We start from the raw sequence: 27,991 nt of genomic DNA on the forward strand, positions 1-27,991 counted from the left end.
ATCTGATCCCATTTCAGATGGTTGTGAGCCACCATGTGGTTGCTGGGATTTGAACTCAGGACCTCTAGATCATTCAGTGCTCTTAACCTCTGAGCTATCTCCCAGCCCTTTTTTAAAAGATTTCGTATGTGGAGCTGGAGAGTTGTCTCGCTGGATAAGAGTGTGTGGTGTGAAAGCCAGACAACCTAGGCTCAAGTCCCCAGCATCTGTGTAGAAGGCTGGGCGTGGGTGCACATGCCTTCACCTCTCAAGGCAGTACTGTTCAGAGGACTGAGTCACCCAGAGCCAGGCTGACTCCATGATACGCTGCAAACGAGACTAGGCCTGAGTTTCTGTTTCCAAGAAATGAGAACATGGATCCAGGAAGCTGTGGTCAGCCACAGCCGCATGCAGCCAAACCGAGGACATCTTGTCATCTGGTCTGAAGTAAGAATAGGTAGCTAGAATGAATAAGTGACACCCCCCACCCCCACCTCCAGCCAGGGAGGTCTCCAGAGCCCTAACCAATTGTAGAATCAGTCAGATGCCTATATAGCTAACTCATCAAAGTAAAAGGACACACACAGCTTTTCCTGGAATTCTCCTAAATGACAATAAAAGCTGAGCTTGTAAGCTCACTAGGGGTCTCCATTTCCACATGGGAAGACCCCTGCATGCAGGAAATTCAGCTGAATAAAAGCTCTTGGCTTTTGCATACTGTTTAAGTCTGGGGTATCACTCTTCTGCAATTATTGAACCCTAACACTGTGGAGCAGAGACAGATTCTAGGACTTGCTGCTGAGTCTCGGGTTCAATGAGAGACATGTCTCTGCAGTGCAGTTAGAGGAAGATGCCTGGTGTCAGCCTCTGGCCTTGGTAGGTAGCGTCCTGAGTCTATATACCTGCACACATGTGCACACAACAGACACACATAAAATAAATATTTCCACATGAAAAAATTCCCAATGATTTGTAAACAATACTGTATGCAAACACTAAAATTGGTATGAAAATCTGTGACCCAACCCCATGGCCCCCAATTGAGATTCTCAATGTTCTAGGCTGTGATAGTATTATTTTATGTTTTAAATGACAATACTTAAATGAAAAGATGCAACAGTGGGTAGGATAGCTGACCAAGCCAGCTCAGTCAGTCAACAGGTTCTCCAGAGCAGGAGTGAGGATTAAAAAGAAAAAAGACAATTAGACAGCACTGTGGCATGACCCCAGGCAGTTCGGAGGCTGAGGTAGGTTTATTTTTTCCCAATCCACTTTTATACCATTTTAATTACTTGCAAGTAATAAGGTCAATTCTAGGCTGAGGAACAAGCAAGACAATAAACACAAATAGGCCAGGAACAAGCAAGGCAGTAAACAAAGTCCCATGATCACTTCCATGATCACTGTTTCTAAGGGCTTATCAGGGTGACCAAGGTATCTGAGCCTTCTTCCCTGTCCTAGCCCAAAGTCATATTCATGCCTAAAGCCCACTTCTCTGTTCTACCTTAAAATCAGATTCCTGCCTGAACTTACTTCCCTGTTCTAGCCTAAAATTAGAGTCCTGCCTGAGCTTACTTCCTTGTCATGGCCCAATGTCAGACCCCTGCTAAGTGGCCCCAAAAGCTCTCCACAGATAGCAATATCAGCGCTAGGACCAGAAATGTTCACTATGCTATTTAGAAGATACTTTAAAGATTTATTTATTGAGACAGTCTCTTGCAGCACTGGCTGGCCTGGAACTTAGCTATATAGTCCAAGTTACCTTTGAACTTATGTGCAATTCTCTTGCCTCAGTCTCCCAGGCACTGGGATTTATAGACATGTATTATCATGCCTGGCTCTGAAAGAAAGATGAAATTTCAAGACCTGTAAGTCATATAAAGTACTCAGAAATTGCTGGTTGTTTGTGAGCCTAGAGGCTTCCTGGCGCTGAGAACAAAGAAGAACAAACCTGGGCATGCCCTGTCATTAAAGCATTCCTGGGAACAGCTTGACCATAAAGATAAAGAGGACTGTGAGGACATAACAGGGCTATTTGAACTGAGTCAACAACTCACAGAGCCCTGATACCCTGACCTGCACGTATTCTTTTGCTGACATGTGATCTTTCTGCTGATGTTTGAATAAGCCAATAGCATGTCGCTATGCTGAGTTCCCCACCCCTAAGCCCTTTACCCCATAAAAACCCCTAGCTTTTGAGCCTTGGGGTCGAATCCACTGTCTCCTGCGTGAGATACGTTTAGACCTGGAGCTCCGCCATTAAACTGCCTTGTGTCTTTGCAGCAAGAAGGATTCTCGTGTTTCTTTGGGTGCACTCTCTCTTCCGAGACTAGTGTGGGGGTCCCCAAAAGGGGGTCTTAAAGCTCCATTATGCTATTTTAAAGTCTTTGGTTCTAAAGTGTATATCTAAGGCCACTATTAAGTCATCCCACAGATTTCTGCTGTGACGGAACAGCTCTTCTTAGCTTAATGCTTGAGTTTAAAGAAGCAACCTTCGCCGTGGGGAGAGCTGGAGGTTGCCTTGTGAAGATTAAAAGAGGTCACTATTGTGCAAACCCTTGATGAAAGAGATCTAGAATTGCATGTTGTGAAAAGTCTGTCTCTATACTGGCTTAATTTCTATGTTTAAATTCATTTGTTCCCTGTATGTTACTTGAGGCCTGAAGACTTGATATTCCTTTGGGTATCATGGGTAAATACAGAGGGCTTAGTTTTATTAGGTGATGTGAAATAGGTGATTGCGCCCACACAGTTTCCTTCAGATAGTTGGCTGTGAGAGGTTCCAGCCCTGATTTGTGCTGCACACTTGGAGGGAATGCTTTCTCCCAGTGCTAAAGGCACCATGTGGATCAGACATGCTATTACCAGGCGTGGTGGCGCACGCCTTTAATCCCAGCACTCAGGAGGCAGAGGCAGTCGAATTTCTGAGTTTGAGACCAGCCTGGTCTACAAAGTGAGTTCCAGGACAGCCAGGGCTACACAGAGAAACCCTGTTTCGAAAAAACCAAAAAAAAAAAAAAAAAAAAAAAAAAAAAAGACATGTTATCATTGTGGTTCAAGATGCTCTATTGTGATTGAAATGTTCTCTGAAGTCTAAAAGCAAATCAACAGAGTATCTCTCCTGTCCACTCAGCAGGATTGAAGGCACTGCCTTCAGAAAGGCCTCTCAGGCATCAAATTCAAGCCTTCTGTGTTCTTTCTCTGTTCTGGTGATGGACTGAGATGATCTTGAGTTGGTGACTGGGTAGTGCCAGGTTTCTCATTAAAGAAGCCAAGGCCTGTGGTATAGACAAAGACTGGGCATCAGAGGGCCGACTGACTTCATGGGATAGGAGGCTAGGTGAGGGCCAGGCTGCGTTGGAGTTCTCAGGTTCTGCCATTCAGTCTTGGAAGTGTGGCTTAGCTGATTTATATTTTCTCTTCTCTCTTCCCTGGCATTTCTTGCCGTCCTTCCTTTCTTTTACCTCTTTCTTTAAAAAACAAAAAAACAAAAAAACAAGTTTTATAAACTTTTGACCTTTAATTAATAATCCCCCTGATACAAACTTATGTGAGTGAGATTAGAGTTGTGTAACACCACACCAGGCTTTTAAAAACAAACAAACAAACAAACAAACAAACAAACAAACAAACAAAAGCGTATATATATATATATATATATATATATATATATATGCATGCGTAGCCTTACCCAGTTTTGAATTTATCAACAGAACACACATAAGAACATTATTTTGACAGTTTTACATCATTGTACTTCTGAAATATTTATTTGGAATTTTTTGTCTTGAAACTATAGATTCTTGCCACATGTGGTGGTTTGCTGTTGTATTGGGTATTTGTTTCTTTCTTGAGAAACAACTTAAAGTTGGCTGGGTGTGTGTGTGTGGGGTGGGGAGAAGATGCGGAGGGACTTGGAGGAGGGGAAGAATGTGATCAAAATATATTTGAATTTGAAAATTGTTTTAAATAATAGAAAATATAATAATAAAAATGAAAACCATAAGGAACACATATTATTCTAAGACACCTGGATCACGAAGAAACAAAAGAAATAAAAAGCATTCTGCTGGATAGAGTGGTGTCCACCTTTAATGCCAGCGCTCAGGAGGCAGAAGCAGACTGGCCTGCTTTGCGTAGCAACAATGTTGCAGACCAGACAAGACTACACTTGCTAGTAGTCAAAACCAACCAAACAATTCAGTGTTGGAGCTGGAGAGATGGCTCAGCGGTTAAGAGCATTGTTCTTCCAGAGGGCCAGAGTTCAATTCCCAGCACCCACATGGCAGTCCATAACTGTCTGTAACTCCCAGAGGATCCAACTCACATACAAATACCAGTGTGTGTGTGTGTGTGTGTGTGTGTGTGTGTGTGTGTGTTTAAAGAGCTGTAGTTTTGATATGGAGGATGGAACCCAGGGCCGTCTATGTGGTCAGCGAGTGCCCTGCTCTCTGGCTACATCTCTAATCCTCTGTTTTGAGACAGGGCCTTACTTTGGAGCTTTGAACTCTCAATCCTCCTGTCTGAGCCTCTTGAGTACCAGGACTTCTGGTGTGAACCACTGTAGCCATCTGGCCTCAACTCGCTTAGCAGTCCATCCTTCTCTAGTGGCTGGGCTCAGTTTGCCGAGAAATGTTCTTGTTCCCTTGGCTAGCAGCTCCCGCCGCTGAGCTTTTGAGGTGAAAACAGATCAATGCGGTTCTCAGGTCATGTGTCACCACTGGAGTCTAGGCGTGACTATCATCCCACCTGATCCAGGGATGCACACATGCAACTGTCCCGAAGTTCATTCTTATCTGTACAAGCTTCCTCCACTTTTATCATTGACTACACGGTGTTGCCTTAGTCAGGGTTCTGACTAAGTCTATTCCTGCACAAACATCATAACCAAGAAGCAAGTTGGAGAGGAAAGGGTTTATTCAGCTTGCACTTTCACATTGCTGTTCATCACCAAAGGAAACCAGGACAGGAACTCACACAGGGTAGGAACAAGGCAGGAGCTGCTGCAGACTCCATGGAGGGGTGCTGCTTACTGGCTTGCTTCCCCTGGCTTGCTCAGCTTGCTTTCTTATAGGACCCAGGACTACCAGTCCAGGGATGGCTCCTCCCACAAAAGGCCCACTCCACCTTGATCACAAACTGAGAAAATGCCTAATGGCTGGATCTCATGGAGGCTTTTCCTCAAGAGAGGCTCCTTTCTCTGTGATGATTCTAGCTTGTGTCAAGTTGACACACAGAACCAGCACTGTGTGCCTTTAGGAGGTGTGCAGGCAAAAATTTTCCATGATCTTCCCGTTGTGGTGCACAGTGAAGCCTGTGCTGCTGTGTCCTGTGTCACTTGCTCAGGTAACCACACAGCCATTTCTCCCCAGAGGTCTCCATTCTTTTTATCCAGGTTCTGCTCAGGCAGTGAGGTTTCCAAAGGTTTTCTCTTAAAGACCACTGGTTCCGGGTCAGGGGACATGGTTTCCCTTTCAGGATCTGTTAGATCTCTCTCAGGCTCCATTGTCCAGGGTCTTTCTCAGGACTCTTCCTAGGTTTGGAAGTGCACTGGTATGAGTTGAGACACTCCGGTTTTCCTCAGCAGTATTCCCAGTACATTATATCTGTCATGGCGCTGTTGGATTTCCAGCTGTCTTACATTTCAAAATATTAAATCCAGGAACGGGTTTATCTAAATTTTTCTATCTCCTGATATGTCCTTCTTCCTAGTCAGAGAGCAGAGACCAATCAATTCAGTTGTCTGAGTAGCGGAGGTATTTGTGTCAGGAGAAAAAGCAGGAAGATAGGGCAATGTCTAGGTATTTGACAAGCTCTGTCTTTTTGTTCTCGTTGTTAATCTTAACTGATCCCCTCAAAGGAATTATTTCTTCAATTTGAAATAATATAGAATCACTACTAGAAAGAATGTAATTTGGCACATTCTCGGTGATAAATCCACACATCCATGCAGCGGTCACTATGGGGAACTCCTGTCTGAGATGATTACCCCAGGGCTCCTGTTCTCTGCCCATGTCAGGTGAGTGCTCAGGTTGCCAGCCGTCAGCCTATGGATTTATGTCTTTTCAGATGTGGTTTCTTTCGGGAGATGGGTGTTGTCATGCATGGGGTTGAGGGTGAGGGTCAGGATTGTCTCTTTTGACTGCATCCGGGACTTTTCACGCTGTCCTTTTGAGCTCATGTCCTTGTCTGGGGTATCAGGGAGGAGGGGACAGTCAGCCTCAATAGTACTGTCTTCCTGTTTTGCCTTGATCCTATGTTCTGTCGGCTGAATATATCACTTTCAGAAATCTGGAGAATTAGGGAAACGCTGGAAGCCTTCCTGATTTAGAAAATGGGTTCTTGTGTGTATGGCTTTCCCACCTTTAGCTTTGTTTTGGGGGGGGGGTCTGGTTTAGATGTACAGGTGTGCTCAAATCTCAAGCAGTTATAGGTGATTTTTTTTTTTTTTTTGTATATGTGCGCCCACACATGTAAACGTGGCTTTGGTCAAAGCAGACACTATTTCACAGCCCTAATCAGTTGTCCTGTGCCCCCCTCAGCCCCGTGCTCCCTCAGTTTCTAGGTGGACTCTGATGTTTTGTAGACTCTTTCTCTTTTGACAACCGGTCTGTCTCACTGTTGCCTTGACCAGAGGAGGAAGGTGGCAGTCTCTGAGCACTGTTTAAAAAACAAAACAAAACAAAATTTATTTATTTAATTATTTATTTATTTAGGTTTTTTGTTTTGTTTTGTTTTTTGAGACAGGGTTTCTCTGTGTAGCCCTGGCTGTCCTGGAACTCACTCTGTAGACCAGGCTGGCCTCGAACTCAGAGATCCACCTGCCTCTGCCTCCCGAGTGCTGGGATTAAAGGCGTGCGCCACCACTGTCCGGCTTAAAACAAATTTTATTTATTTTTGGTCTTGGTCTCACTGTGTCGACTAACACAGCCCAGAACTTGTCACCCTCTTGGCCTCTCATGTTCTGGGGCTGTAGGAATGTGCCACCAAACTCTGCCAGGAGAGAGGTTTCTTGCAGGAGCCTATCACGTCTGCTGCTTTTCTGTGGAAGTTATTTCTAAGGCTGGGGAGACTAGGGAAGAACTCCTCCAACAGAAACGATTCCAACGCTTACAAGTGAAAGGCTCAGAGGGTGATTTGATCTGTTTGGGTTCTAGGTCTTCAACTGACTTTGGCTGAAGCAAATGGTATCTCCAATGAGCCCTTCATTTAGGAATAAAAGGGTGGCTGTCACTGACTCTACAGGCAATCTACTTTTGACCAATACTGACATCAGTGGCTAGTAATAAGGCTGTGCGTTCAGGTTGTAATAAACACTGTGGCCTAAAGAAGCCTGTTGGGGCTCTGTAGATATTGGCACTTAAAGATAAGAAGAACTTGCTTAATGTCCAAGTTTAAGGTTTTCTAAACTTAACAGGGGCAGAAGTTTTAACATGACGTGTGGGAAACTCAGCCACTTGGACAGTGATGTGAAGGGGTGTATTAGTCAGGGTTCTTTAGAGCCACAGAACTTACAGGTAGTCTCTATATAGTAAAGAAATTTATTGATGACTTACAGTCTGCAGCCCAATTCCCAATAATGGTTCAGTCATAGCTGTGAAAGGAAGTCCAAGGATCTAGCAGTTACTCAGTCCCACACAGCAAGCAGGCAAAGGAGCAAGAGCAAGACTCCCTTCTTCCAATGTCCTTATATTGTCTCCAGCAGAAGGTATAGCCCAGATTAAAGGTGTGTTCCACCACACCTTTAATCCCAGATGACCTTGAACTCGGAGATTTAATCTTCTGGAATCCATAGCCATTATGCCTCAAGATCTCCATACCAAGATCCAGATCAGAAACTTCTATCTCCCAGCCTCCAGATAAGGGTCACTGGTGAGCCTTCCAATTCTGGATTGTAGTTCATTCCAAATATAGTCAAGTTGACAACCAGGAATAGCCACTACAAGGGGCAACATCCTTTTAGGGTGATCAAGCCATTAGGGTTGTTTTGATTATGGTCTGAGTAGTGGCAAAGCCAGCTTTGTCAGGTGTACTCTTTATTCTACCATGTCAGAACCCAGGCAGAGGCCCTTACCACATGTAGAGCATGCTGTCGCACCAGGCTCTTGGCTCCCCCAGCCTGCACAAACATGATCTAATAAACCTTTACAAACACTCAGTCTTAGATATTTCTCGATAGCAACAGAAAACAGACTGAGCCTTTGAGAGAAGCTCCGTTTTTTTTTGCTATGTTTTCTGGCTATTTATAAAAATGGTTCATGGAGACACTGGGTTAAAGCAATCTTGCTCAACAGATACAATGTTCCGACAATGTAATTTTGGCAGGCATTGATGCAAACTGTTGGAAACCAAGTCTTAAGATAAATCCTGGAGTTTATCAATCTCTGCAGGTAAAATGCTGGAGGTTCTGTGAGTACAGACAGGGATATAAGGAAACATGTCAGGTTGTGGTTTACTAACTTGGCCAGCTTTCCCTTAACAGAAACTGCAGTGCACGCTTGCTTTGGACTCCTTCAATACAGACCACATTCAATGTTTGCATGCAGTCCCTAGAACGTCTCTGGGGTTCTGTCTTGCTGAACTTTCACTGCTAAACCCTGTTGTCCGTTCATTCATTCATTTGTTCGTTCTTTCGTTCGTTCCTTCCTGTCTATCTTGTCTATCTTTCTGCCTTTTCTTCTTCTTCTTCTTCTTCTTCTTCTTCTTCTTCTTCTTCTTCTTCTTCTTCTTCTTCTTCTTCTTCTTCTTCTTCTTCTTCTTCTTCTCCTTCTCCTTCTCCTTCTCCTTCTCCTTCTCCTCCTTCTCCTCCTCCTCCTCCTCCTTCCTTCCTTCCTTCCTTCCTTCCTTCCTTCCTTCCTTCCTCCTCCTCCTCCTCTTCCTCCACCTCCTCCTCCTTCTTCTTCTTGACAGGGTTTCACTATGTAGCCTTAGCTGGCCTGGAACTCATTGTGTAAGACCCAGCTGGCCTCAAACTCATAGAAACCTAGCCACATCTGACTCCTAAGTGCTGAGACTACAGACACATTTCTTGCAATGTTTATATTCTTTGCAGCCTCTTACAATATGCTACAGTTTCACACAGCACTTGAGTGTTTATAGCACTTTTCTGTGTTTTTACATAGTAAGAGACAGAGTGGCTTAGTGATCATTTCTTGGTCATCAAAAATTGCATGAACATTAGATCCTTGCTTTGAATGTGATTAATATGGCCTCTCAGTGCCAGCAACATCAGGAGGCAGAGGCAGGTGTGGATCTCTGAGTTTAAGGCCAGCTTGGTCCACAGAGCAAGATCTAGGACAGCCAGGGATACTAGGATAGCCAGGACTACACAGAGACCCTGTCTCAAAAAAAACCAAAAGAGAAAAAATCCTATATCTTATCAATTATTTAAAAATAATTGAGATCTTTTTCAAAGGTGCAATAGTGAATTCTGAGAACACATGTACAGGCATTCATTTTGCTATCATAAATACTGACCACATACTTTCTGTGAGGTTTAGATTTTAGAGACCAATAAGAGTTCTCCTAGGGGTCGGTTCACTAACTACCTGTCTGACTAGATAGAGGTTGGGTCCAGTTCACTAACTACCTGTCTGACTAGATAGAGGTTGGGTCCAGGGGTAGGGCGCAGCATTTCAGAGGTGTGGTGGCAGAGCCAGCCACCTGTGTTCCCATCCTTAGTCATCACACTGACATGCAGACATCACCACACAACATCAGGAGACACCCAGCAGCGGGAAACACGAAGATCTGAACACCGTTCCCAGCAGAGTCTGAGACGTTTTCACCGAGGCATCCAACAACTGTGTTCTCAACTGATGTCATTCTCTTGATTCACTTTGAAGTTTCAAAAAGGAAGTTCTTATTTGCTGCTGGGCTGTATCAGTGAAGAGGGATGAGAGTCTGTCTCGATGGGGCATGGCAGGTGGGAGGTACTGCAGCGGGGGCAGGCACTGCAGCAGGAACAGGAAACTGAGAGCTCACATCTTGAAACACAAGCTCAAAACAGAGAGCAAACTGGAAAAAGATGAGGCTTTTTATTCTCAAAGCACACACACACACACACACACACACACACACACACCCCACCACCACCACCACCACCACCACCACCACCATGTGACTTATGTCCTTCAGCAAGGTGGCATCTCCTAAACCTTCCCAAACAACTCAACTGGGGGGTCAAACTTTGACACATATGAGCTTATGTGCACTGGTCTCATTCAGACCGCTACAGAAGAGTTTATTTTGGCTCCCAGCCTTAGGATATGAGAGTCCACCATAGTGAGGAAGACATGGTAGCAGGAGCGTTAGGAAGCTTGTTACATTGTGTCCACAACAAGAGAGGGATGACTGCTGGTGCTTGATGCTCAATGTTCTCCATTGTGCTCTGCCAAGAACCCCAAGCCAAGATCAGAGCTGCACACATGTGAGATGCAGCTTTCTACCTTAATTAGCACAGTCTTGGGATTCCTGAGTGAGTTTGTCTCCCTGGTGATATATATGTGTGTGTGTATATATATATATGCATATATATGCATGCAAGTACTTGTGTCTCTCTGTGTGTATATATACATGCATGCTCTTGGGTACACATAGAAGTCAGAAAAATGGCATCTGATCCTCTGGAGTTGGAGTTACAGGTGGTTGTAAGTCACCTGATGTATATGCTGAGAACAGTTCCAGTCCCCAGAACAAGGTTTTTTGTTTTGTTTTGTTTTGCTTGTTTGTTTTTGCCACAGAGCCACATCTCTTTTGCCCCTCCTTGATGATTCTTGATCCTCTCAAAATTGGTAATCAAAACTGAGTGCCAATCCATCCCTCGTGGCCACCATTTCAACACTCACTGGCTCTGTGCACACTTTAGGTAGAACACTGTAAGGAGAAAACTTGAGCACTCCAGTCGCTAACATGGGGGCAGTTACTACTTGGTTTATTTTAAGTTGAGGGCTGCTGTCTCCTTCTTCTGGCATTTGGTAGAAACTTCCCCTTGGACTTCGAGGTTAGCTTTGTATCTTTTATGAGTGGGCTAGTCTGGTATAGTTGTGAGATTAGACACAGGAGAAACTCAGAAAAACAGAGTCTGTCATACAGGTGTTAGAGAAAGGAGTCATTGGGGCCATGAGGAAAAGACAGACTGTCAGGACACAGGAGACAGGAAGTAATGGGGGGTTGGGTCAGAACCTTTACCTCTCTGCCAGAAGACGAGGCAGAACCAGGCAAGCAACATGGACTTGTTTTAAAATTTCAGTGCCTAAGTTTAGGCATGTCTTTGATTGTCTTGGAAGGGTTAGGGCAGAGGACTCCTGCTTCCTGACTTACAACAACCAAATGGAAGAATTGCTGTTCTGGATTGGTTAATACACATATCTGCAAATACCTATGAACCATGTTACTTTGACTACTCAGAAAGAAGTCTAAGAAGTCTCTCCCCGGCCAGAAAACTAATTTTTTTTTTTTTTTAACAAATGTCCCGATATCACAGTGTGTCACCACAGTTCTGTATGCTGACAGTTCATCCAACGACAGGCCACACAGACAATGACAATCCCATCACTGAATGGAGAGAGATTCCTGTTGTCCAGTGATGTTCTTGCCATCCTAACAGCAGACTGTGATGTGCCACTCACATACTTGTAAACCTACTGTGCTGCAGTACAGTGCAGTTATGGACCCACTATGTGGCCGGACACTCACTATACTGTATTTTTATAATTAATTTCAGAACACACTTTCTACTTATTTAAAAAGCAATGCAGTGCAAAGCTGTGTTCTGCTGGCAGCAGCTGCATGCATCTCGAGTTGAGCAGGGTTCTTGATTATATAAGAGGTCTTTTAGAGTGACTGTCCTCTGCCCTCCAGGATTATGTCAGGACATTTGCTGATGTCTGGACTGTGATGAAATTGCCTGACAGCTCACTTCTCAGAACTGTCCTTCACCACTAGGTGATGCGGATACTCGACTGAACAAGGCATGCTCAGTGTGGGGCTGAGCCAGGCCTGTTGGACAGCTTCTAGGTCAGTCCTTGAACGCCAGGGCACGTCTTTGTTTATGCATGCTGACTCTCAGTCAGTGTGTCTGTGGTTGAGGTTGCTCCTTAAAGGGATGGTGGAAAACCATAGGACTCATCATTGGGGGTCAGATAATTGTGCTAGCAGTGCACTTTTCTGATCACGTAGAGTATTTTGATCATGCATAGGTGTCTTCTTGCATGAGGCTCCAAGCACACAGTGCTTTGTAAAGCATACACCCAAGTCTTCAGTAAACATAATCTGTTTGTTTGTTTGTTTGCCTGAGACAGGGTTTCTCTGTTTAGTCTTGAATGTCCTGGAACTCAGTCTGTAGACCAGGCTAGCCTCAAACTCAGATATCCCCCTGTTTCTGCCTCCAGAGTGCTGGGATTAAAAGTGTGCACCACCACCACTGCCCAGCAGTAAACATAATCTTAATCTGAGTAATAGTTATTTATTATATCTGGCTTTTTTTTGAAGTAAAACTCATCTACATGTCCTAGAACTTATTTTGTAGCTGACTACGACCTTGAACTCCCAATCCTCTTGTCCCTGCCTCCCAGACTTATAGGCATGTATTAATCACATCCAGTTTATGTGATGCAGGGATTAAACCCAGGTTTTATGCATGCCAGGCAAGCATTGTACCAATTGAGCTGTGTTCAGCCTCGGGGTGATAGTTATGAAGAAATCATGTTGTGTCAGAAACTACAGTAAAAATATCTCTTGATCAAAGTTAGTCTCATGTCTCATGGAACTGTGTAGGTAGGGAATTGGGCAGATCACCTGACAAGGATAACTGCTTAACGAAGACCTAAGGATGGAGAAAGGCTTAATTTTGGTTCATTTAGCTCACAGCTTCAGAGTTGTGGGTCCACAGTACTGGGATAGGTATGTTGAAACAGAATGGCTCACATCCCATCAGCCAAGAAGCAGAGGAACATAGTGCCCATGCCCAATTGTTTTCTCTGGTTTTCCTCTACTCTATCTGAGCCCCCAGTTTATATGCCCATGAGACCCACATCCAGGGCAGGTCTCCCCCAGATGTCCTCATACACAAATCCAGAGTATGGCTTCCTAACCTTGGGTTTCCATTCCAGCCAAGACAGACAAGATTCACAATCCCAGGAACACTGTGAGAACAATTTAGAGCCTCCCATGGAGGTGTATTGCCAGGGAAATGTTAGTGATTCCAACCCCCCACCCCCAAACCAGATAGGAGCCAATCTGATGCAGCTCACATCAGGGTTTTTTTTTTTATCCTATTCGAGCTAGCTTGGGCCCTCCCATTGCACCACCATCATGCAAGATGGATTTGGTGATAGAGGAGCCCCAAATGTTTATCAGGGGCAAGGGTTTATACTACGCAGCAAGCGGGGAGTATTCGTGCAAGCATCCAGTTGGAAAGCTCCTGTGGCCTTTAGCACAATTGGCTGGTTCTGGGGGCCATATCATAAACTTAACTTCTGCCCCCCTCTGCATTGGTGGTCGTTAGGCAGGGAGTGGGCTTGTAACCTGGGGTTGCAGGTTTGTTGGGGGGAATAATCGGGAGACGCTGGTCTTGTTGAGGGTGTAACTAGAAGATTCCGGTCTTGTCGGGGATTAGCCTAGAGACTGGAGCTGGGCTCAGGTTTTGTCGGGAGTTGGGGGACAACTTGGAAACGAATGCTAGGTATCAGCCCGTTAGTTTACCTGAATTCAAACTTAGGTCAGGTTCTCTAGAATGGAGTCTAAACTTAGAAGCTTTCATCAGCACATGACAAGAGCCCTGAACTCATAGTTGGAACTCAAGGCTTCCAGAGGAAAAGCTGCCAAAGGTGAGGCTGCAGCATGAGTGGGCGTGAGACAGTAAAGGAGGGGAAGGAGCGCTTGGCGGGTTCAGTGGCTCAAGGTGATGAGGGTTTTGGGAACCAAGAAGAGTCAGACCAAGGGCTAAGGCTAAAGAGGTGAGAGTGGGAGCCAGAGAAGAGCAGGAGTTCAGTCCATACGCACTTACTTCTGCTGTCCTGTTAGTTGTCTAAAAAACTTGTCCTACTGGGGATGTACGGCTGCTAAAGGCTTTAAAGAAATGGGTGGGCATGGTCTGAGAGTAACTGTGGAGGGGATGCTGTGCACATCGAGCAGGATCTAATGATGTAACTAAAACCTTTCTATGTGGCCTGTGGCCAGGAGATTGTTGCTGCCCTTGCTGAGGTAGTTTGCAGAGGAGTGAGAGGTGAGGGACCCTCAGGAAGTGACAGGAGCTGGAAACAGGAAAACAGTTACAATCACAGCTTATTGGACCACAGCTGTTGTACATGACCAGGAACCCCCCCCCCTTCTTAAAATAACCTTTTATAGACAACTTACTTTGAGTTACTCTGAGGTACCAGTTGCTGATTACTTTAAAACCTTACTACTTTTATGAGACAGGATCCATGGTAAAAGTGGGCTGAGCTGACTGTATCGCAATTCTATTACTATTTTATTAATTCAAAAGTACATTACAAATCTTTCACCGTAATCAGAGTTCAGATCTACCATCTGTAAACGGGCAGGACATTGGCATTATGAAAACTCAACTTTCCAAAGTATGTGACAAATATATATATATATATCTCACACAAGGATTGTGGCTTGAAACAAAGGCCAACACTCTTGAAACGAATCAGGTTCTATCTCAGCAGGCAGTGTCTGACCAGGTAAGGATGAGTGGAAGCTTACTCTATTTTAGCTATAGGGAAAATGTAAATATTACTTCCTTTTTTTGCCAGCTTTGTTTCTCTATCACTAAAGCCTCATGCTACCTGGGCAATATTTGTTTGTTTGTTTGTTTGTTTGTTTTTTGTCAGTTTAAATGAGTCTAATAGACAATGCAAAGTCAGTCTTTTCCTCCCAGAGCGTCTTATTAATGCAGTCCAACTTTACACTTTGTATTCTTCTGACTCTGCTTTCTGAGTGAGGGACACACAGACTCGTAAGGAACAATGGCAGGTGACATTATTGGTATTTCTCTTCTCTCTCTCTCTCTCTCTCTCTCTCTCTCTCTCTCTCCCTCCCTCCCTCCCTCCCTCCCTCTCTTCCTTCCTTCCTTTCTGTCTGTCTTTGTTTCTTTTCTCTTTTTGACGCAGGGCTTCTCTTTGTAGCTCTGGCTCTCCTGGAACTTACTTTGTAGAACAGGCTGGCCTCAACTCACAGAGATGAGCTTGCTTGCCTCTGTCTCTGCCTCCCAAGTGCTGGGACTGCTACCACACTTGGCTTGATATTGTTGGCATTTCAAGCCTCATCTGATCCTCTTTGGTCCATAGAGAATTACATTTATATGTGCCAAGATTCCAAAAGGCAACTGCGTTTAAACAGCTCCCCATCTTACAAAATGCAGTGCTGCTCTTTGGTTAGGCCGTGTTTGCCCTGAAGGCTCATGGGTTGAACTTTTGCTCTCCAGCTAGTGGCTCTGTTGAGAGGTGAGAGGCTCCTGAGGTCTCTAACCCAATCAACGAGTTAAACTCTTGGTGGATTCATCGCCTGGTATTACCGAGAGGTGGATTTAGTTGGAGGAACGTGGGTCACTGAGCACACACTCAGGAAAGATGTAGCACATGTCTGACCCTTTCCTTTGTTCCTTCCTCCTGTGTACCATGAGAGAAACTCTGCTACCGTCACATACACTTGGCACTTTATGAAGTTCAGTCTTGCCTTGGGCCCACAGCAATAGAGCCAGTGAAGCCACAGGTATAATGCCTGAGATCAGGGAGGGAAGTAAGTCTTTCCGTTCTTTAAGGTGTTTTTTTCCTTCGGTATCTTTCACTGTGATGGAAATCTAACATATAGAGCAAACTGAAGTCATTCTTGAAGTTTCTATACTGCTCCTGTACATGCAGCTGTTCCCTATAGAAGCCTGTGTAAGGAGGCAGCAAGTTTACTGTGAACTGTGGATGGGGCAGAGTGCAGAATGTCATTCCCACAAGGAGGCCTTCTAGAAAGAGGTGTATACACTAAGAGAAGGGAATGTACTTGAAAGCAAGGGCATGAAGGAGATGCCACGGCGTGTCCACATTATCTCTGTAGGAAAGGCAAAGGCCTGGGAGGGATATTCTTGACTCTTCTCACATGACCAAACATGATAAGCTGTAACACCAGTGTAGTATCTCCCTGCACTTTTATTTGCTAAAGCCAACCATGAACACCACCTCACATTTTGTTTGCTTTAATAAGAAAGTGAGACGTGCTTTGTTTGAACTATTCTTGGCCTCAGATCCCTGGAGTTCCCTGGTACTCTACACAGGTCTTTAGAATATGCTCTGATTCACAGAAACTTAGCCTCATTGACCACAGGGTGGGCTGACAATTTGCCACCCACCTTTTCTCTTGCAGACTGGTATTTCCTTTTATTCAACTTTGAGAAACACCGGGACGGAGTGTGCTTTCCCCTGCTGACAGTGATATCGCTCTTTTCTGGTCCCTCTAGATACACCTTGTTTGTAGGGAGTGGAGGAAGCCCTGAGCGACAGAAGTCTTGAGTGAACATGTACTGTTGACACAGGCACAGCCATGATAGGAATGAAACCTTAGAGCCAGGGAAACTTGGAGAAGCCTTTCCCCATATGAGTCAGACCCAAAGCTGGCAAAGCCACCTTCTTCTGGTCCAAGTATGAGATGACCAATGTGTGCAAAAACTAGCAGCTGCAGCTTGCTTTGCCTCTTGGTGTTTGCAGCGTGAGTCTCCTTGCTTACAGAGACCTTCAGACTTGCCAACCCCTGACCCCACCCGTGTGCTGCACACAAGAAACATGCTGAGGTTCTGAGTGAAGATGGTACTGGGTGTACCTCCATCACAGCACGCCCCACTTGACCCCAGCTTTTCTGTACCTGTGTCTGTCCTTTCTTCATCCTTTCCCTGCTCCTAGTCAGGTTTCCAGGACCCCAAGTGCACTTCTTGACATGTACTGAATCCAAAGGAAACCCTTCTACACAACCATCTCTATGTCTGGCTGGGAATGGCATGTGGGCCGTGCCATAAAGGGGATTTTGTTTTCAATTGTTCAACCTTTGTAGTCTTAGTGTCTCAACATTCCGCTTCTGTCTTAGGCAGCATTAGCTGCATCTTTGGGGTCTTCAGACACCTTCAGTGCAAAGCTGGGTAACTTCTGGGAACCAGCACTTCTCAGAGTGGTGTAGTGTGGCAAAAGCCTGCAGGAGCTCAGCCTTGCTTGTACTGCTTTCTGCATTATCCGAATAAACGGAGTCTAGCAGGAAGGATATTCTGAGGCTATCAATTAGAAACGAAGAGGCTCAATTGTGCATGCTCACACAGCACTTTCTCCATCTCTGCCCAATATCCAAATATCCAGTGCCTCGAACAAAGTTTTCTCTGTAATTGGCACCTAGCACATATTTGCTGAATAGGTGAGTTAGCACTAAGGTTTGTTTCTGAAGAGAAAGATGAAACTGTAATTTGATGGATTGAAGGACTAGAGGTGGGTAGATTGCACTGAAAGTAGAATTGTGATTAAATTATGAATAGGAACCAGAGAAGGAGGAATAGAGGCATTGGGAGGATGAAGGGACACTCAGAATAACTCAGAATAAGACTCCAGGACACCAAAGAGGGCAGGGTTCGAGTTATACGTCAGAGTCAGAGTGAGAAAGATCACCCAGTGACTGAAGGCTGAGAGACATTCTGTAGAGATCTTCTATTCTCTTGAAAGGGGAAATGCTAGCCAAGAACGGGAAAGAAGCAATAGACACAGAGTAGGTCTGAAATAGTCATGGTGAGCATTTGTAGGGGGCCGGAGATTCATCAGTGTGTTTCCGGGTTTTGAGACAGGTTGCCAGGCACGTGTGGTTTCACTGGGGTGAGCCATGGCTCCTTTATTCCTCTTCCATCACTCACTTACTGCCTGTATGTGAGTCTTGGATAAACGGGTTGCTTAGTGTGACCCAGTGAAGATGCACAAGGCATCTTTACAAAGGAGAATCATTATGGCAGCAACCACTGACAAAGGTGCTGTTTGAAAGCAGGGGTCCAGGTATGGAAGGTTGGGAATAGCAGGCCAAAGTTCTGTTTTCAGGTCAGCAAGGTTTTCAATCAGGGATTTCACAGAGTTGGAATGATGAAAGAGTGAGAAACAACTGAAAATGATTAAAAAAAAAACATTATTAGGTACAGTCTAGAATACACTGAATATCAAAATAGCTACTCGGGGGTGATTTAGCAACACATCTGTGTTTTGAGAAAGATCAGATGACAGTTGGCTTGACTTCTCCAGGTCAGATCAAAGGCCAAACTCTTAATTGAACAGTAGCTCTGCCACAAGTGAACACTGTGCATGTTCTTTTAGTTGACCTCCCTACTGCTTTAGAAGAAACAAACAAAAAAAAAGGGAAATGAATTTATACATATAGGTAATATACCACATATGCAAAGCAACCAGCCGACAGGGGAGGGGATACAACGAACCATCTGCTTTTTATTGTTGCTGTTACCGATTTTTTGCTTGTCTCTATCCTAAGACTTTTAATAGGCAGGAAATCTAAACTGTTATCTTAAAGCACAAGCGTGATGTACCCGCATAGCAAAGGTACTGACAAGATCCAATGCTGTGAGGACCTGAAGCGGCAGGAAGTCTCAGGCGTCGCCAATTGAAATGCACTTTGGAGAGCTATTTTGGAGGATTTAGATAAATTAGATGTTTCTAGCAGCCTAAGTCACAGTTACTAAAATGTTCTACAGTAGGAAAGTGAACAAATAAATGGTGGTCTATTACTCACCACTGAAAAGGAGTATTTTTTTTTCAAGCTACAAAAGCATAGGAGAAAACTTCAAATACCTACAATGCAGTGAAGAAACCAATATGGAAAAATCTACATACTATATACAGAGTATATTATATATGAATCCTACTATATGACATTCTGAAAAGGTCAAAACTGTGGAGACAGTTAATACAAAAAAGATGACTGATAACCAAGGGCCAGGGAGAAATGAAGATGAACAGATAGAACACGTGGGGTTTTCAGGGCAAATATCGATCCTGTGACACGCCAAAATGATAGATTCATGCGGCTTGACATTTCTCAAAGCTCATAGAACATGTAATGATAACAGGGAGACCTAATGTAGATCCATGTTGAGTGATTTGAAAAATAGCGGTCAACTCATTGTGTACGTACAGTCTATCCATCTACATTAGACAAGAAGTATCGATATGACCTTAATATTTCTGTTTTCCTTGATGCCATTCCACTTGGACTAGAAGAAATAACAGCCACATTGGACTTTTCCTGTCACCTTTGGTCAGCATGCTGATGGATCTTGTTCATAAGTAGCACAGAGGTGACTGTCACTCAAGAAAGACACATGGGGTTCAGATAGCTGATGGAGTGGCCTTGCTCTGAGCTAGCAGCTGTATGACCAGAGGCTGCAGTGCTTGGCTGGTCACTACAGAAGTATGTGGAAGACGCTGCTGGGGATATTCTACTACCATATAGGCTGTTTGCTTTGAACACTTCACGTCTTCTTTGCTCAACCTCTGACTTCCTGGAGTCCAGTATCCATGCTGTTACCCACCTCTGTGTTCTGTAGTGCACCTGTGTTGTAAGCATGCTCTGTCAGAAACGTGGCGCATGGGTGCCTTTCCACAATGTCAGAATAAAGGAAGATCCTCCCGAACCAGGGCTCCAAACAAGGCCAAAGTTCCAGGAAATCTGCTGCCCATGGAATTCCTAGAAAGCATCTAACACTCAACCCACCACGTGCCCTGAACCTGGAGGTTACAAAACAGCCAATCTGACTTCTCTGCTGCCACCCTGCAGTCTTGAAAAACAGTTCATCTGGGTCTGGCAAAGCCGTGTCTTCTCCCCTCTGTACCCTCCAATACAAAGACTCAGCACAGCATGTTGCTCTGGTCCTCAGACCCTGTGCCTCAGGATCTCAGGGGCACTGTCTCTCAGACCAGTACAAACCTGCTTTCACCATAGAGGCTGATCTGATTTCTCATTCATTCACTTCTCACTGCCAGTTCATTTCTTGCATTTTCTTACTCAGAAGTTACTGAATGTCAATGCATCACCAGGAGCAATGCTTTCAATGGCAGTGTGTTCTCAGAGAGACCCGCTTTCCTAAGGAATCTAGGGGTGATGGACACAGGTTTTCTATTTCAATGTTAACTGCAATTTTAGCTTAAAAAAACAGATTTATTTATTTATTTATTTATTTATTTATTTATTATATGTCTGAAGGCACTGTAGCTGTCTTCAGACACCCCAGAAGATCTCATTACAGATAGTTGTGAGCCACCATGTGGTTGCTGGGATTTGAACTCAGGACCTTCAGAAGAGCAGTCAGTGCTCTTAACCGCTGAGTCATCTCTCCAGCCCTGCAATATTAGCTTTAATAGCACTCATATCACACAGTAAATATAGCAGTATATATGTATATATGTGTATACGTGTATATGTATACTACATAAGTACTGTATAGTATATATTATTATAGAACCCATATATACTAGATATATTGGTTAAATAATAAAATGAAGGGCTAAAGGGGCTGTCTTTGTAACTTTTCTATTGCTGTGAAGAGACACCATGACCAAGGCAACTTACAGACTTAGGGATGACAGTTTTAGAGAGTTAGAGTCCGTAATCATCATGCTGGGGAGCATGCCAGCAGGCAGGTCCATATGGTGCTGGAGCAGTAACTGAGACCTTATATGCCAAGACACAACCATGACGCAGAGAAGACTAACCTGAAGTGGCATGGGCTTTTGAAACCCAAAATTCACCTCTAGTAACACAGCTCTTCCTACAAGATGTACTTCTTAATCCTTCCTGAACGGTTTACACAAACTGGTGACCACACATTCAAACACGTGAGCCTATGGGATCCACCGTCCTTCAAACCAGCACAGTGGCTGCTGCAGAGTTTCAAGAGATTTCAGGAGCGGGAAATGGTGTCTGTAGGGACAATAACCTAGAGCAGCTGCAGGGAGCGGAACGCTGCTGTAGAGTCGACTTGGTGTGGGCCACAGGTGAAGGATGAGTGAGTCCAGCTGAAGATGCCGAAGGGCAGGGCTGAGTCCAGATGGAGGAACGGGAGCCGGATGGAGGTCTAGACAGCTGACTAGGAAGATGGATAAATGGCTGTTGAATAGGCTATGTCAATAGTGGGAGGTGAGCTTACCTGATCCCCAGAGACAATTGGAAGTTCTCTGCCTGTTGGTTTTAGGTGTACAGGCCAGGTGTCATGTGACAAGTTGGTGGGATTGCCAGCATCCCTGGTCTGGCTGTCAATATCATTATGGAGTCCAGGTAAGGGAGTTTCATACTTTCCTTGGCCTGGGGGGGGGGAGGGGAATCCAGAATGGCTTGGCTACCCTGCCATGATTTTAATATGCTCAAGTGTCTCTACAGTCTTATCTCACCTTGGTAAATTTATGACACAACACCTTGCTACTCTCAGTGCTGCCTGGTGTTCATATTTCCCCCTAGGTACATGGTGGTCTTCCGCCTTCACAGTGGTCAAGATCTCTTTGTAAACCACTGTGTTCCCACTGTGGACTGAATTAGAGCAGGCCATAGGCTGATCCCAATGCCTTAATTTGTTAGATTAAATGCACAGGATTCACTAGAGGAATTAGAAGTCTGTATTGGTGAGAGATGTCCTCCTCCTGCCCCCTGTTGTATAAGTGGTATGTGTGTGTGTGTGTGTGTGTGTGTGTGTGTATGTGTGTGTGTGGTCTGTACATACAAAAAGATTTCTTATTGATGCATCAACTTTTCTGGGGCCAGTAAAAACAATGTCTATTCTGCCCAGATAGGTAAGAAGGGAAAGTACAATTTAATCAAAGTCAAAGTTTCACTTGAGGAACAAGTGAGTTTATTAGGCTTGCATACAGAGCACAGGTGAGGGGGCATTTAGAGGAGTGTGGGTGAGCTCAAGACAGCTGAATCACTGCAAAGTTCCAGCCTTCATGGTGACAAACTTGTGGAAGGTGCATCATAGAGTTCTCCTTTTGGCTAACCTTCCACTTCTCAGGATTGCGTAAGGGGTAGTGCAGGAAAGAGTTTTAGGTCTGGGTCATGTGACCCTCTCCTACTCCATTGTTAGGGAGCATCCTTAACTCCATCATTCTCTCACAGAGCTGGCTACCACTGTAGTCTGTTCATTAGCAGCCATGGCTACTGGAACAAGATAATCTCTAATCCAAGATGGCATTGTATTATTCCCAGAGGAAAACATGTCACACAACAGTCGTAAAGAAATGGCTTGGGTGATTTCAGCATCTTCGGTCAGTACACTGAAGACTCACAAAAGAGCAAGTGATGTAGTTCCAGAATAAAAACTACCAGCTGGTGAATCAAGAGAAGGCAGAGTTTCCATTTAAATTAGAAGTGGGAGGCTATGGCAGGCTATGGCTTTTGTACTCTTGTCTTCAAATGATTGAGTGAGGCCCACTGATGTTTGAGGAGATTTGCTGTATTTGGTAAGTTGGCTCAGATGCCAATCTCATTGAGAAAACTTCTCTCAGGTACACTAAGAATGTGTCACCAAATGGCTGGGCATTCATGGCCCAGATAAGATCAGACTTCAACTGGCCATCATACATGACGACTGCACAGAAGTTGATAGGCACCTACCACATCATGAAGAGAACAGGTTTGAAATGGTGCCACAGTAAAATCTGGCAGCATGTGAGATAGCCAGACATGAAGGTCCACTATAGCTCTGTTTCATTCACAACAGTGTCAAAAGCTTGGATTTTTCTTCTTGACTCTAGGGGGACCATGCTAGTGTGCTAAAGATACACCTTTGGAGCAAGGTGTACCACTGGATGGCTTACGATGCAGAGCCTAATTTTCTGTAGGCTGGAAGGTTAAATCCACTCCTCGGCAGGGTTGTTTTCTTCTATGGATGGAGAGATAACGGGTTACCCTCTGGCTTTTACAAGCAGTCATTAGTATACCTCAGCTTCAACTATACCAAGTGCACCGTTTGCACAGTGAGCCAAAATGGGATGTGTTTGATATGATGGAATATTTATTTCTTTTCCATGGCACATATGAAACTCTTTATACCTGCCTGTTTCTTGGTTTTCTCTTCCCCTCTTTCTCTTTTGTTTTTCTATAACCTCTACCATGTATTTTCTTTCAAATCTGTGCCCATGACAGATTATTTCAACTTGTGTGAGCTTGGTGTCACCTGAAGACTTGTCTCAAGACAATCTTTCCTTCCCATAGCATCATGGCTGTAGTTGGAATATTGATGTCTTGGAGATGTGGTCCCCAATAGTGATAGCACTATTGGGAAGTTGAAGAACTTTTAGGATGTGAAGTTTAAATGGAAAAGTTGGAATGTCAGGGACTCGTCTTTCTGTTATAGTTTGAATATGAAATGTCACATATAGGTTACCATGTTTTAAACACTTGGTCCCAAGCTGATGGTCACTGGAGGAGGACCATCCAGAGCTGGTGCCTGACTGAAAAATGGAGAGCTATATAGAAGGTGGAACTTGGAGCATGTAGATGGATCTGCTTCTGGCCCTTGAAGCTGTGAGGAGTCCTAACCATTTGCATGTTCTCTTTGCCATGAACCCTACTCCCCTTTCCCATGAAAGGGACTGTATCCTCTTAAACGGAGAGCCAAAATAAATCTTTTCTCTCTTAGGTTGCTTCTTTATTGATTGAGAATTTTATATATGCATATGTTGTTGAAAGAAACAGCTCATGTCAAAGGGATAAAAGACATGGTTTATTCTGGAGACAAATATAAGTGATTGTGGCCTGGGAACATATATGCAGGTGTCCCCAAATATAATGTTCCAATGTGGAAGCATCTTCATGGAGTTTTTAATAGAAGCATAACAAAGAAAGTTATAAACCAAGGCATTTAAAAAACACCTTTGTGGAAGCATTAGGTAGGCAGTTACAAGCAGGGCACGGGGATCTCAACTCTGGGTCTCGGGTGTTACATGATGATGCCATTCTTGGCCCTTCTATTGTTGGGGAATAGGTTTTATACACCTTTATACAAGGCAAAGGCTGTTGTCTTTTATCAGGATGTTAGGTCTGATACAGAGGTGGGCCAGGGTTCTTTACCGAGATGAAGAGAGCCCCAGAGAAAGTGGACCTAGGCCATCAGATCAGTAACAGTGCAAACCTCCACAGCCCCTGGGATGTTTATTATTATTATTATTATTATCAGCAGATCAGCCTAAGGAGTCAGCTTCTTTCCAGGACTGCTTACTCACACATATGAAGAGATTTGATCTAATCCACCCCCCAATTCTTCCCCTTGGCAATTAATAATCTTTCTTATCAGATTACTTGATCCAAGTGATTAGAGAACTACTATAGTCATGAAGAGGATACTAGGATGCAGCCACTTCCCCCACCTGTCTGTTGGGTTCCCAGATGTCCCCAGGGGAGCAAACAAACTCTTCTTTATGCTCTGATATTTACTTCACCAAAGCACAAAAAACCCACATGCTGAGTGGCCACGGTCTGAGCCTGAACCTTTATTCTAAGTTGAGTTTCGTCAATGTTCTGCCACACACTGACTCCAAATAGTCCAAATAAATCACCCGAGTCTGTTCTGCCTCTAAGAAAACTAAAGCCCCCAAGCCCCAGAAACCCTTCCTCACCCTGGCCAGCAGGCATCCTGCTTTGCCTCAGCCAGAAGCTTGGTACAGGTTCTGCCATGCAGCATCAGGAATTTTCTCCGAGCTTTATGTTGCAACCCGACCTTTAGCCCTGGCACTTTCTGGTTCCCTCTGCGGAGTCCCTGTTCCTCATATGACTTGATACTTTAGTGGTCAGTGTCTGTGTGCTTATTGTGATGTTTGCCATGAACAGGACTTTCCTATCAGAAAAGGCAGATAGGCAGGTGTCATTTTCAAATGTACAGTTTACTGCTCACACAACAGAGAGAGGAAAATAACTCAAGGTCAGAGCCAGGCCAGAGGCAGGAGAGCCCGGTGGGAGGATTGATCCCTGGGACCTTTGTTGGCTAGCGTAGGTTGCTCATTTGTGTTGAGGTTTGGTGGAGACCAACATCCACTGAACTGGCAGGAATTTGTTTTGTTTTGTTTTTTTCTTCTAGCCCTTCTGGACCCTACAGAGGCTTATCTCATTCTTTCAGATGTCTTGATCCCTGCTTTGGTTGATGTGAGCCATCAGCTCCTGGGGTTTTGCTTCTGACATCCTTGTGTTGTACAGGAGTGCCTCCATCTTTGTTTTCTTTGGTTTGTGTTCTAAGTGTTCACTACAGTATTCCCCCAAACAATTTCAGTCTCTTAATGTCAGAATCGTTTTTGTCTCAAGAATTATAGACTATTAGCTATTATTGCTGGACAAATAAATTATTATCTTATTACTGTTAACCAAAATAACTTAAATCTATTAGGCCATTAGCTCTCTGAGTTTGAGGCCAGCCTGGTCTAGAGAGTGAGATCCAGAACAGCCAGGGATACAAAGAGAAACTCTGTCTTCAAAAACAAAACAAAACAAAACAAAATAAAACAAAACAAAACAAAACAACACGGGGACTGAGAATTCTGATGCTCCAGAGGGTCATGTGACCTCCACAGCTTCATTGCTCCAAAAGAAGAACAACGGGCACTGTGCTGTGCTGACGAGGACTCAGTGTAATTCTTAAAGGAAGAATTTCTTACCCTACACAAAAATCAATTTAAAGCAGACAGAAATCTTTAATATAAAGTCCACAACAATAAACCTAATGGAGGAAAAGGTAGGCAAGACAACTCTAGAAACAGGCGTTGTCAGGGTATTTCTGAAAAGGACGCTAAGAGCACAGGAAACAACTCCAAGATTTAACAAACAGTATCTCATAAAAGCAAAATACTTTTTTACCACAAAGGTAAAAAAAAAAAAAAAAAAAAATCAACTGTGTGAAGAGGCAGACTGTAGAATGGAACAAAGTCTTTGGAAACTCTACATCTTCCAAGAAATTAATATATAGACTTTCTAAAGAATTAGATAGAGGAGCAGAGACTGAAGGAATGACCAGCCAGAGACTGCCCCACCTGGGAATCCATCCCATATACAATCACTAAAGCCAGACACTGTTGTGGATGCCAACAAGTGCTTACTGGCAGGAGCCTGATATAGCTGTCCCCTGAGAGGCTCTGTCAGTGCCTGACAAATACAGAAGTGGATGCTCACAGCCATTCATTGGTCTGAGCACAGGGTCTCCAATGAAGGAACTAGAGAAAGGATCCAAGGAGCTGAAGGGGTTTGCAGCCCTATAGAAGGAACAACAATATGAACTAACCAGTACCCCCAGAGCTCCCAGGGACTAAACCACCAACCAATAAGTACACATGGTGGGACCCATGGCTCCAGCTGCATATGTAGCAGAGGATGGCCTAGTTGGTCATTAATGGGAGGAGAGGCCCTTGGTCCTGTGAAGGTTCTATGCCCCAGTGTAGGGGAATGCCAGGGCCAGGAAGCAGTAGTTGGTGGGTTGGTGAGCAGGGGTAGGGGGTAGAGGGTGAGGGGAGGGAGGGGAAACCAGGAAAGGGGATAACATTTGAAATGTAAATAAAGAATATATCTAATAAAATAAAGAATTAGAAAAAAGTGCCAAAAATAACCAATCAATAAATGGGAAATGGGTAATGTGCTGAGTGGACAGTTTTCAAAAGAAGAAATGCAAATGGTCAATAAATCTGTAGAAACGTGTTTTGTTTTTTTTTTCTTTTTTTCCCCAGCTATCTACTGTGTGTCCCAGTCTTTATTTAAGAACTAAAGGATGAGTGACAGCCAGGCTCCAGATCAACAGCATCACTGAACTTCTTATCCTACCCCACCCACACCCCCACACCAGTTGTGCTTTTAATCCCTCCTCAGTAAAAGAATTTAACCCCAAAGCTCCAGGTTCTCTTGTCTACCTCCCTTCCTTGCCTTGGCTCACAACATCCCCAGGGAGGGCGGGTGTCTGAGCTTGAATGCATGGGAGAGCCCAGAGCAATGACAGGGGACAGAGGGAAAGGCCTCGCCCTCAGGACAGGGATCAAGTAGTGTGGTGAAGTGGGGGCTCCCATAGCCTGGGGTGCCAAAGTGGGGCCTGGGGGCAGAGGAAAGGATACAGCCCCCGCCCCGAAAGGCATCCCTGGAAAGCCTCATACTTTTCTCGTTGGGAATACTCAATACTTGATCTTTTGCCCTTCTGGCGTCGGTTACAGAACCATCCTTGAATCACATCCTTCTCCATCCCAAGTTGCTTGGTGGCTAATGCTAGTGATCTGCTGAGGGGAGGGCTCTGGGCACTTCAGAAACTCTTTCTCCAGGCTCCGCCTCACATGGTTCTCAGTGCTCGTGCTCTTTTTCTTCCAGGCCAGCACCAGGGTCTCCGATTTGCATATCTCCTGAAGGTTCTCATTGTCTTCGGCTTCCTCCACCCACTTCTCCAACAGGGGCCCGCAGCTTACACATGGTTATAAGGCTGAGCTGCTGGGCCTCAAAGCGGCAGATGGTTGTCTGGTTGACACCTTTCCAAAGAGAACGCCCAGGGTGAGCCCACGTCGGTCTGGGTGTACCCCAAGGTGATCCTCTTCTGCTTCAGCAGCTTGGCAAACTTCTCTAGCTCCTTCTGCAGGACTTTCATGTCCTGGGACTCCTCGGGACTTGGTTCCATCGTCTCCAACTTCACTGCACTGGGGCGGTCGGCACAAGGCCCAGAGAAGGCTCCCTCTGAGTTGCTCTCTACTCCTGCTCTTGCCTGGCCCTCAGGCTGCAAAGTCTCCACACCAACCTGAGGTCCACAGTATGCCATCCCTCCGCAGAACTCATATGCCGGTGGACATGGGGAGATCCCAATACCTCTGAGCCTGGTCCTATTCCAGGCCCACCCAGAGGCCCTTGGAAGCTTAGCCAGGTTCGAGGGTCCACCCAGCCCGGCTCCAGACCTGCTGACCCATCACCCCCACCTGGTGGGGGTGAGAAGGTGAAGTCTGAAGCCAGGTGTCCAGCCATGGGGAACACGAGCAAGCGGGGTGGG

At 44.8% G+C, this 27,991-nt stretch overlaps 1 long non-coding RNA gene and 1 pseudogene across 1 annotated transcript in view; one reads left to right on the forward strand and one right to left on the reverse strand.

The window, feature by feature from the left end:
* Positions 1-27,991, forward strand: part of LOC147005446 (uncharacterized) — a 40,938-nt gene that overhangs the window by 1,440 nt on the left and 11,507 nt on the right. The window lies entirely within an intron of this gene.
* LOC110290853 (POU domain, class 5, transcription factor 1 pseudogene) lies at positions 26,838-27,966 on the reverse strand (annotated as a pseudogene).

This window comes from Mus caroli, unplaced genomic scaffold, assembly GCF_978045245.1.
Source record: "Mus caroli unplaced genomic scaffold, Mus_caroli_1 scaffold_3, whole genome shotgun sequence".
NCBI lineage: Eukaryota > Metazoa > Chordata > Mammalia > Rodentia > Muridae > Mus > Mus caroli.